Consider the following 10,583-nt stretch of genomic DNA (forward strand, 5'->3'; position numbering starts at 1 on the left):
AAGCAAGATTCTACTGAAGATTATCCAAAAATGACTGGAACAGCACATCAGCAGAGAACTGCCAGAAGTCCAGGCTGGGTTTAGAAGGGGTTGTGATACTAGGAATATTGTAGCTAATGTTAGATGGATCTTGGCTGAGAGCTCTGTGAGCCTAGTTGATAGAAAGTTATGCCACCAAGCCAAAGGTGGGTGATTTTAATCTGCAGCCCTCAGGCTTGGTTTTAATTGTTTTTGGTCAAACATTCTTTGGTATAGCACTGGTCTGTCCATTTGCTGTACAAGTAACAAGAGGTTAACTCTTGTTACTGTGATACTTGTTGCAGACTGAGGGTAAAGTATTTTTTAAATTGTTAATAATGAGATAGCCAACAATGAAATAAACAGAGTTAAAAACAGGCGGCCAGCAGTTCTTGAAGACCCCCATTCCAGCTTCCCTGTATCTTTATTGAAACTTATCAGGAAGTAAATCACAAAGAGAATTCAATGCAAATGAAGCCAAGTTCTTTCTATAGAAAACCTTCCCCTTGACTCAGGAGGAGGGAAGGTCAGCAAATGCAAGAATCTGATAAAACCTTAAGGATTGCCTTGGTGCCTCAGGGTGAACTCCAGCTTGAACCTGAAATAGCATTGGGTTTATTACAAATATTTAGTATTGGCTTTTCATAGAAACTGATATGTCCATTGTGATAATGGTTACCCATGGTGGACAGTGCTTGGTGGAACTCCCCACTTGAAACAAGCTTGGAAGCAGGAGTGGCATCCACTTCCGAAATAGCTTGCCTCTGGAAACTATGAATGTGGAGAAACAATGAAAGCTATACAAGTGTTCAGGTCTTTCATTCACAGAGTCACTATGAATCACCTACGACTCAACAGCACTTAACAACAGAACAAAATATTGTATGATACATGAAGCATTCAAAAAAATTGGAGCACACAGAGTCAGTGTACCAGAAAGAATTGGTGGACACGGAACCCTTTGGGAAAGTAGCAGTTGATCAAACCGCAGTGGTGCAGGAGGAAGTGCCACGCTTCACTGAATCATTGGCCCCAGATAAGGCTCCAGTTCCAGAGTGTGACTGGGGCGAATGGCGAGCACTAAACTGTACACATGCACAGTGTCCACCAGCAGTCTTGTCACATTTCCACCGCGTGTCTGCCAGTCGGTTACACTGTGCTGGCTTGGAGTGTTGCTGACATGTTAGAAGAATAACTACCAGCATCTCAAATGCCCGCAGAGTCCTCCATGAGAGTCATCCATGGTGGACAGGTTACACCGAAGCCTGAAGACGAAGACAAGCAAAGAATTACGGTCTGGTGATCGCCTTCTGGGAAAGAGAAATCCCGTGAAAACCTCGTGGATGGGAGCAGTACACTGACTGAAAGGGCAGTGGAGGGAGGCGAACCCTCGGCTTGGAAGGTGCTAGCATTGGAACAAAGCTCTCAGGACTGGTTGGGGCTGTGTTAGATGTACCTGTATATCTCTGTCTGATAGCTTTACAGCAGTAAAACAAGAGGAGAACGTACTGAGAAACAAGACTTCTCTACCTTAACAACGATCAGGTTGTTCTTCGTAAATATTAAGAGTTCTGTTGGCATAGCAGGGAGCTTTGTTGGCTTAGCAGTAAGCAATGAGACTGACAAACCAAAGGCCTGTAGTTAGAACCCATCAGGTGCTCTGGGGGAGAAAGATGGGCAGTCTTCTCCTGTGCAACTTACTGCCCCTGAAAACCCACTGGAGGGTCAGCTAGGAGTCAGTTCGGACTCGATAGTACTCAAATAACAACAACAGCAACAACAGCATTGGCCAAGGGTTAAGTGCTCACTGCACCCAGAAGGCTGGCCAGTGGAACCCTCCATGGGTGTGGGGGAGAGGAGCTCGCAGCCTGCTTCGAGGAAGACCTCAGCCCTTGAGTTCTGCTCATTCCCCAGGGTCGCTGTGAGCTGGGATGGCCTTGATGGAGGTTGGGTTTTATGAGGTCTCTCCTCTGTCCCAGGCCCTTTGGACCTGTTGTCTGTAGAATATGATGGGCCTGATGTGAAGACAAGAAAATGAAAGGTCTACGAGGTAATACGGCCTGTGCAAAGCCACACGCGTGGTCTTACAAAGTGGTGGTGTCGGGATTTGAACCCATGTTACTGGACCACACTCCATGTATTCTTACCAGGCAGATGTGGCTGGCTTGGTGCATGTTTGGAATAAAGCAGTGTCTTTTTACCCCAGCTCAAGGCCATCAGGCGGTAAGGCCCAAAGGACACGACCTCTGTCTGTTAGCTCCCTTGGTAGAGTGGTTCCGCTGATTACTGCACCATTCAAGGCCCTATAAAGTCCTTTTATTGGTGAAGGTTATCTTTGGTATAATAAGAAAGGAAAATCTTTATTCAAGAGAAATAAATGGCAATTTAAAAACCATCTGAAGTGGAATAGGAGGATAAAGGGGATATGCTCAGTATGTCCAAGGTCATCATTACATGAACAAAAGTCTTTAATGATTGAATGTAGTGAAGGCAGAGGTGGATGCGTGGTAGAAGTCCCAGCTTCCACAAGGACACATGGCTTCATCCCCCTGCCACCAGCACCAAGCAACCACCAGCCACCTGTCCACAGAGGCCCAGGCTGTGACACTGAATTGGTGTGAGTGACATCTTTCAACTGAAGAGGAACTCAGACATAAAGTCTGGAACGCTTTTGAAAATCAGTAAAAGCCACATGGACAATGATTTGATCTTTGGCTGATGGTAGGAAGGACCTGGAGGTGTTGGGGACCGGGAGCCGACACCACGGCAGCTAACGGCAGTCGACCAAGCAATGAGTCATTTAAATGAGCTCGTACAGAATGGATGGAGATGGGGAAAAGATAGTCCGAAATCCTGGACGTTCACCATAGCTTTCTTCTTGGCTTGAGCTGCTTGCCCTGCCACTGGTTTGTTTCCCATTTCTTTTTTCTTTAATTGAAATCATAATATCTTGCTGTCCTTTGGGGTAAAACAGTGAGGCCACAGGATGGACATGGCCAAGGGAAGGGCTGGATACTCATGGACTCTCCCAGGTCAGCAGAATCTCTACTTTCCTGTGACCCAGAGTTCCCCTCTCTTTTGCTGACCCTTCACCTTTCCAAGCATGACGTCCCTCTCAAAGAAACGGCGTCCCTTAGCCATCGGCCTGAAGCACATGAGACAGAGCTTCACTATCCTTTCTTCCAAGGAGCATTCTGGCAGCCCCTCGATGAGACGGATTGACACGTGATTGCAGCATTGGGCTCAGGTGTGTCAGGGCTGATGGGGACAGCAAGGATAGGACGGGGTCAGATCTGTTGTTCATAGGGTCACTGTGAGTCGTACTTGACTTGACAGCATCTAACAAACACCGTGATGCCGACCTAGCTGTGGGGGGGTAGCCCAGAGGGAGGTGCACTGTTAACCCACGGGTTAACAGTGACTCCCTGGCAGTTCAAATCCACCAGAAGCTCCGAAGGAGAATGATGAGCGATCTCCTTCCCTGAGCTTCACTGCCTTGTAAACCCAGAGGAGGGTCAGCTAAGAATCAGCTCTCACTCAGTGTCAATGACCTGAGAGTCCTGGAAACTGAGGCCCTCAGATGGTCCAAACAGATGTGGCAAACTACACAGAGATTTGGGGCTGAATAGACAGCACTTATTAGACACAGCAACCTCAATTGAGGTGAAGATTGGTGGTTCAAACCCATGTAAAGAGACTGTGGAAGAAAGATCTGGCGATCTGCTTCATTAAATATGACAACCAAAGAAATCCTGTAAAGTGCAGTAGGCAGTAGAGCTCTGCTTGGTGAAATCCAAGGGGTCGCCAGCGGGAATGAACTTGATGCAGTGGCTTTGGTAGTTGTTGTTGGTGTAGTATGTTATGTATTGGCTGCTAAAGGAAAGGCCGGTGAGGAAGGATGGACAATGCCTTCCCACAAAGACTGACAGCTGTGGAAATGTGTGGAGAGTCCCCGCGAGCCTGGACCCACTTGGGCACCATGGCTTGGCTTGGGTTTTGTTGGATCCTGAAGGAGGACCAGGAATTCTCAGGGGCCAAAGTAGAACATCCCGGGCCAACGAGAAGCCGTGAGAGAAAGCAATCCCAACCTTGCCATGTCTTTGAAGGCTCCTTGGGAAGTTGGAGCTCCGCATCAAGTGATTAGATAAGGCTGCTCGGAGGAGGGCAAGTCAGCATTGACGTGCCAATGATGGAAAATGGATACCTGCTCCTGTGGGTGCTCCAATCAGGGCTGAATACTGCTTGAAATCAATAGAAATTGCCATTACAATCAATGACTTGAGCTGAGTGTAAATCCTCCTTGTAATCACTAGGAAGTGATCAATGGAAACACTTTTTTTTAACCCAGTGTCAATATAAAAATGGTTGTAAGACAAGTCAGTGAGAAAATTCCAACTTCTCTCTGCAAACTTTGATTCTTTGGCAATTTACAAGTCATAGTGACACATGCAGACTCTTCAACGTCAATGGCTTGCTCTTTGGGTGAAATCTCTCTCTGTTTTCCCCAGTTGCTCAGACCCCATGAATGCTACCGTAGCCTCCGATATATAGAAGGAATTTTATGGTATGTACAACATATAGAAGGTAATTTTTCCTTTCATTTACTTGCAATCACTTAAGAAGAGAAGAGAAGGAGGACAGAAAGGATGAGCGAGGCCCTGCCCCACTTCCCGTTCCTTCTTATTTCATCAGTTACCTCATATAATCAATGACGTTCCTACACAGAAATTGAGCTGTTGCAGCTGCCTCTCAGAGCCCACAATCAGAGCGAGAGTTCCTTGATGAGCTTGATATTCAACTTACCAGATCACTCTCCTGGGCTAATTAGGGCTGGGTGAGCTTGGAGACAGGGAGAGGTTGACAGGCTAGACGGATGCCCCCTCCTGAGCTGCTTTGAGGGCCTGGTGGTGATGCCCTGAGAGGGAGGAGCTGGTGCCCATGGACAAGGTGACCTGGTTGTTCTGTGTGTTGGCCAAGAGGCCAGAGAGTGGGGGCTTCCTTCTGTCTGTGGGTCTCCTAAGTTGCTTAGTAACTCTGGCCACAACCTGAATCTCTTTTATGCTCCTCTACTCTGTGCCTGAGCAGTGCTGAGCCGTGGTGATGAGCACCCGATTCTAGCAGGCTGAGAGATGGTAGGGGACAGAAAGACTACTTACAATAATAGACGAAACAGTAACCTTCACGCAAGCAGCGAACCTTTGTTGAGCATATGCCACGCGCCCAAGATTGCCTAAGTTTCATGCATGTGTATTAAAATCCCCATAGCCATTCTCTTAGTCAAATCCCTTCATAATCTATTTCTAGATAAGGAAACTGAGGTATATTTTGCTCATTTAACTTGCAACCAATGTAACCAGCAGTGAGAGATGCGGCCAATAGCAGACTGAGACAGATGAGAGGCCTTGGGCTGGCTGCCGTCGTGGTGGGCTCACACACAGGAGATCAGAGCCTGCCTGGTCCTGTGTTACCCTCACAATCACCACCGGGAAGTCCATTTCTACAGCTCTTGGGCCGGTTCTTCTCATAAAGATGCCCTTCACCCTTGGTGACCCTCGTCCTTACCAAACATGATGTCCACCTCCAGAAACTGATCCACCCTAACAGTAAGTCCAAAGCCAGTGAGTTGGGCGATGTTCTGGTGTGATACGTAGGGTTTTATTGGCTTGTTTCTGGAAGGGGTTGATCACCAACCACGTCCTTCATCCTAGTCCGTCTTAGTCTGAAGCCCCACTGAAGTCTGTCCACCATCGATGACCCCGTGGTACTATGTAAACACTGGCGACACAGTCTCTAGATCAGAGTAGAGTGTGAGTCACCGGAGTAGGACGTACCGCCAGGGCTCCTGACTCTGGAGCCGAGTCCTCACCGTCAAGCACCGCCACACCCCAGCTGTGCCCTCCGCCCTCCTGGGCTGCGCATGTTGTGGGAGAGAACAGCCAGAGCTCGCTTTACTGTCCTTCACTTTGCAGACACTGAATTCTTATTTTTTAACAAACTGGGGCTGTGTGACAACCCTGCATTGAACCAGTCTATGAGGATTGCTTTTATCTGGATCACACCAGCAAGTGCGTGCTTCGTGTCTGTGGGCCCTATTCAGATACTTCTCACAATATGTCAGATTTTTAAATCATGTGATTGGATAAGTAATGGACTATCATGTAACATCCTCACAATTTTAAATGCACTGAGAAGTCACAAATTGTATGAGTCACGTCACTTTATTGCAACAGTCCCTTGAGAATGGTAGCCTTGAGCCCATGACACAGTTCTCTCCCAGGTGAGGTCTTCCCGAGTGAGCGAGCGCTGTCTGTGCAAACTATACAAGCAGCGATCAATGTGGTCATGGTCTGGTAGCTGGAGTGTCAGAGTGGGACTCGATGATCCTCACCCAGACCCTGACCTAACTCTGGGGGCACACTCTGCTGATGGAGGGTGCAGCTGTGGGTGTCATTCTGCCGCATTCAGTGGAATGCTATCGTTAGAGCCTCTGAGTGAGGCGTCCCTGGCCTGACGTGTGTGTCTGCTCCACACAATCACATGTGACCCTGACGTCTGCAAGTGCAAACACAGCCAACACCATGCCGACACGAGTCATGTCCTCCTGACCCTGCACATGTCTCTGTATTGCCTTGCAGGTTCACAGAAATTGTTCTGCCATTATGACTTCCCTCCCTCCCCCCCAGTTTAATTTTCCTGCCCAAAGGATTATGCCTTCTCTGTCACAGTGACCTCAAACATACCAAGTTGCCTGGAACACCCCAGGGTCATTGTCGTCCTGCCTATTGGACTTTTCTTATTTCATTTCAGTATTTTGGCACCTGGCAGTATATTGTCATTGCTTGAAGTGCCGCTGAGTGGAATATGACACACAGTGATCCTGTGAGTGACAGACGTGGCCGTGGCCATGGCCCTATCCTGTACCTTCCTTGCCATCTCTCACATACCTGAGCCCATTGTTACAGTCACTTCGTCAACCTCCTCCCCTTAGCATCTTCCTTTCTGTCGCTGATCTTCTTCTTTTCCAAACACGATGCTGTACTAACAACATGCCCAAAGTATCTGCGAACAAGTTTTTCCCTCCTTGCCTCCAAGGAGTCTCTTGGCTGCACTTTCTCCAAGACATCTGTTCCTCTTCTCCAACACCACAGCTCAATGCCTTGGCTCTTCTTCCATCATCCGTCACTGGCCACCTTTCAGATGCATAGCCGGTAATCGAAAAAGCCACGGCTTGAACCAGGTGGGGGTTAGTCTTTATACTAAGATCATTGCTCCTTAGTACTTGGCAAGGTTGTTGACAACAGATTTTCCAATACAACAGAAATTCTGATCTTTTGACTGCTGTTGCCAAGGGTGTTGATTGTGGAACCAAGCAAGACAAAACCTTGACAACTTCAGGCTTTTCTCCATCTATTATGATGTTATCTAGTGGCCTAATGTTGAAGATTTTTATTTTCTTAATATTGAGATGTAATCCATAATCTGATTTTCTGCAGAAAACATATTCTACTTAAATTCTAAATTCTCACTGTGAATCTTCCTGTTTTCTTACCTCCTAGTTAGGCATTTATTATGGAGGCTTTTAAAAACTGTAGTTTTATTTTACAAAGGTGTTTTCTTGGGAGTCTTTCATGTGACCTCAGCTGGACTTCTGACATGATTCTTCATACGTAGTGGTTTCATCAGCAAGGATGGGGCAGGGTGTACTGCCATAGCAAACAATCCTAACTTCCAATAATTACAGAATAAAGACTTATTTACTGCTACACCGATCAGCTCCATATTTCTCATTATGGTCTGAGACACTGAGGCAGCCACACTCAGAAATTGCTGGTCTCTTTGGGAAAGTTCTGCAAGTTCAGCCCTAGCAATTACACCTGTGTCCCTTGAAAGGGACAGAGACCATGCCCACTCAGGTGTGGACTAGTTCCACTGGAAAGACAGGAGAGCAGGAAGTGCATTCCTACGATTTGGGAGGAGACTGGAACACTGGATGTATCTAGTGAGTCGCTCGATGAAGACGGTTCTCAAGATGCCTTCGTCCACTCTACACAAAAGGGTATATTCCCTTAAGGAAGAATGCAACAGAAAGAGTGGTGAGCACTTTAACGGGTAAACCAGAATGCATTAAAAAGTGAGTGAGCATTCAGAGAACCTAGCCTACGGACGCAAACCTGCCGCATGCTGATGACCCGACTTTGCATGCTAAAAGTGAAGAGCATTTGAAGCACTTACAAGTGAAGATCGAGACTACAGCCATCACTATGGATACCAACCAGTAGAAAGAAAACAAAAATGCTCACAACTGAATCTAAAGGGAAAATCACCATAAATGAGAAAGTGCTGAAATAGTCAAGGATTTCATTTCACCTGGACCCATGGCCAATGCTCACAGAAGCAGTAGTCAAGAAGAGAGAGACCCTCAGCTGCTGGGGAATGCTTGCCCAACTTGATCCCCTACATACTGAGGACCTCACATCCAGTCCCCCAGAGAAAGGGGAGGGCTTAAGGAGCCCATCTTGTCATGTACTATCAAGGAAGTACACTGTGCTCAGCCAAAAAAGAAAAAAAAACAACAACAGCAACAAAAAACCACCCCAAACATACTACATGGACAAATCTGTTGTAACAGATTTCTTTAAAGTGTTAAGAAGAGAAGATGTCACTACAGAGCTAAGGTGTGCATGATCCAAACGATTTTATTTTCAGTTCCCTAGAAGAGCCTCGATGAGACGGATTGATTCTTCACTGCGGTAATAGGGATAGGTGTGTCAGAGACAAGAAGGTTGGCAAGAGATAGAACAGTGTTCAGGGATGTTGTATACAGGGTTTCTATGAGTTGCAAGTGATTGACAACACATAACAACAACAAGGACAACAACAATGAGTTTCTTGTTATATGCCATCAAGTCACTTGTGACTCTTATCTCTGAATGTTGCTCTATCTCGACCTAACCTTATTGACTCTGACACACCTACCTCCATTACTCCACTCACTGAATCAATCCATCTAATCCAGGGTCTTCCTCTCTTGTGCTGTCCTTCCATCTTTCCAAGCACGATGTTCTTCTCCAAGGACTAGCCCCTCCTTGCAACATGCCCAAAGTATGTCAGTCAGAGCTTCAAAATCCCTGCCTCCAAGCAACATTCTGGCTTCACCCTCTCCAGGACAAACACGTTTGTTCTCCTTGCAGTCCATGGTATATTCAATACTCTTCTCCAGCACCATAGATCAAAGGCATCAATCCTCTTTTTATCATTCTTAGTCGTTGTCCAGCTTTCTGATGTATAGCACAATTGCAAAGAGCATATAACGCATATGATAATATAAGATCATATATTATAATCTGAAGACCGTACATTCATAGGATAATGAAATGTGTAAAGAATGGGAGCTGGGAAATCAAAAAGGTCAAATGCACTTGGCATTTCTTACGCTAAAGGAACAGAAGAACACATTCAAGTCTCAAGTTCCAATACTTAAGGATGCGATGGGCAGACTATTAAGTGATCCAGGAAGCATTAAAAGAAGATGGAAGGAGTATACAGAGTCACTGTACCAAAAAGAATTGGCAGACACAGAAGAATTTCATGAAACAACGTCTGATCAAGAGGAAATGGTGATGAAGAAGGAAGTGCAAGCTGCAATGAACGACTTGTCAAAAAATAAAGCCCAGGGACTGATGGAATCCTAATTTATATATTTCAACAGATGCTTCCCTAGACACACTCATCAAGTTGTGCCAAGAAATTTTGAGGACAACCACCTGGGCAACTGACTAGAAGTGATCCATGTTTGTTTCCATTTCCAAAAAAGGTGACCAGATAGAGTGCAGAAATTATTGCTAAGATCACCTGCAAGCAAGATCCTGCTGAAAATTAGTAAGAAATGACTGGAACAGCACATCAACAGAGTACTGCTGGATGTGTAGGCTGGGTTTGGAAGAGAAGTCAAGCCCCTTATATGCAGGCAAAGGATGGACAATGAATAAGGAAGACTGAGGAAGACTGGATGACTGAGTTGTGGGATTGCACAAAGAATTTCATAAAGAATGAACAACTTAGTCTAGGAAGAAGTACTAAGAAGCCAGTGTGTTCTTAGAGTCAAAGATGGCAGGACTTCCTCTTCTCTACTTTGGTCACGTTCCAGTCTCTGGAACAGACGATTGATAAGAAGGGAGCTAGCAAAAGGAGCCAGCAACAAGAATAACAAAAGAGAAAGACCCTCAGCAAAACGAACTTACCCAGTGCTTGTAACAACGGCTCTAACACAACTACAGTAGAGTGGATGGCAGGGGCCAGGGCACTGTTTCATTCTGTTGTTCAAAGGGGGAACTATGTGTAGAAATTGGTTTGACAGCATCAGCAACAGCACCAATGCTAATATCATTAATATTGGAATAGATAGATGTCAAGAGCAGGTCTGAAGGTTAAAAGAACTCAGATGTGTAAATCCTGCCATGTTAGAAATGCTTAAGAATTTATTCTATAGCAATTATTATTAATCTAATTACTATTAATATGATTGTTGTAATGTGCCATTGAGTCACTTGCAAATCTTAACAACC

Source organism: Elephantulus edwardii, unplaced genomic scaffold, assembly GCF_000299155.1.
Source record: "Elephantulus edwardii isolate Elephantulus edwardi_28Jun2011 unplaced genomic scaffold, EleEdw1.0 scaffold00002, whole genome shotgun sequence".
Taxonomy (NCBI): Eukaryota; Metazoa; Chordata; class Mammalia; order Macroscelidea; family Macroscelididae; genus Elephantulus; species Elephantulus edwardii.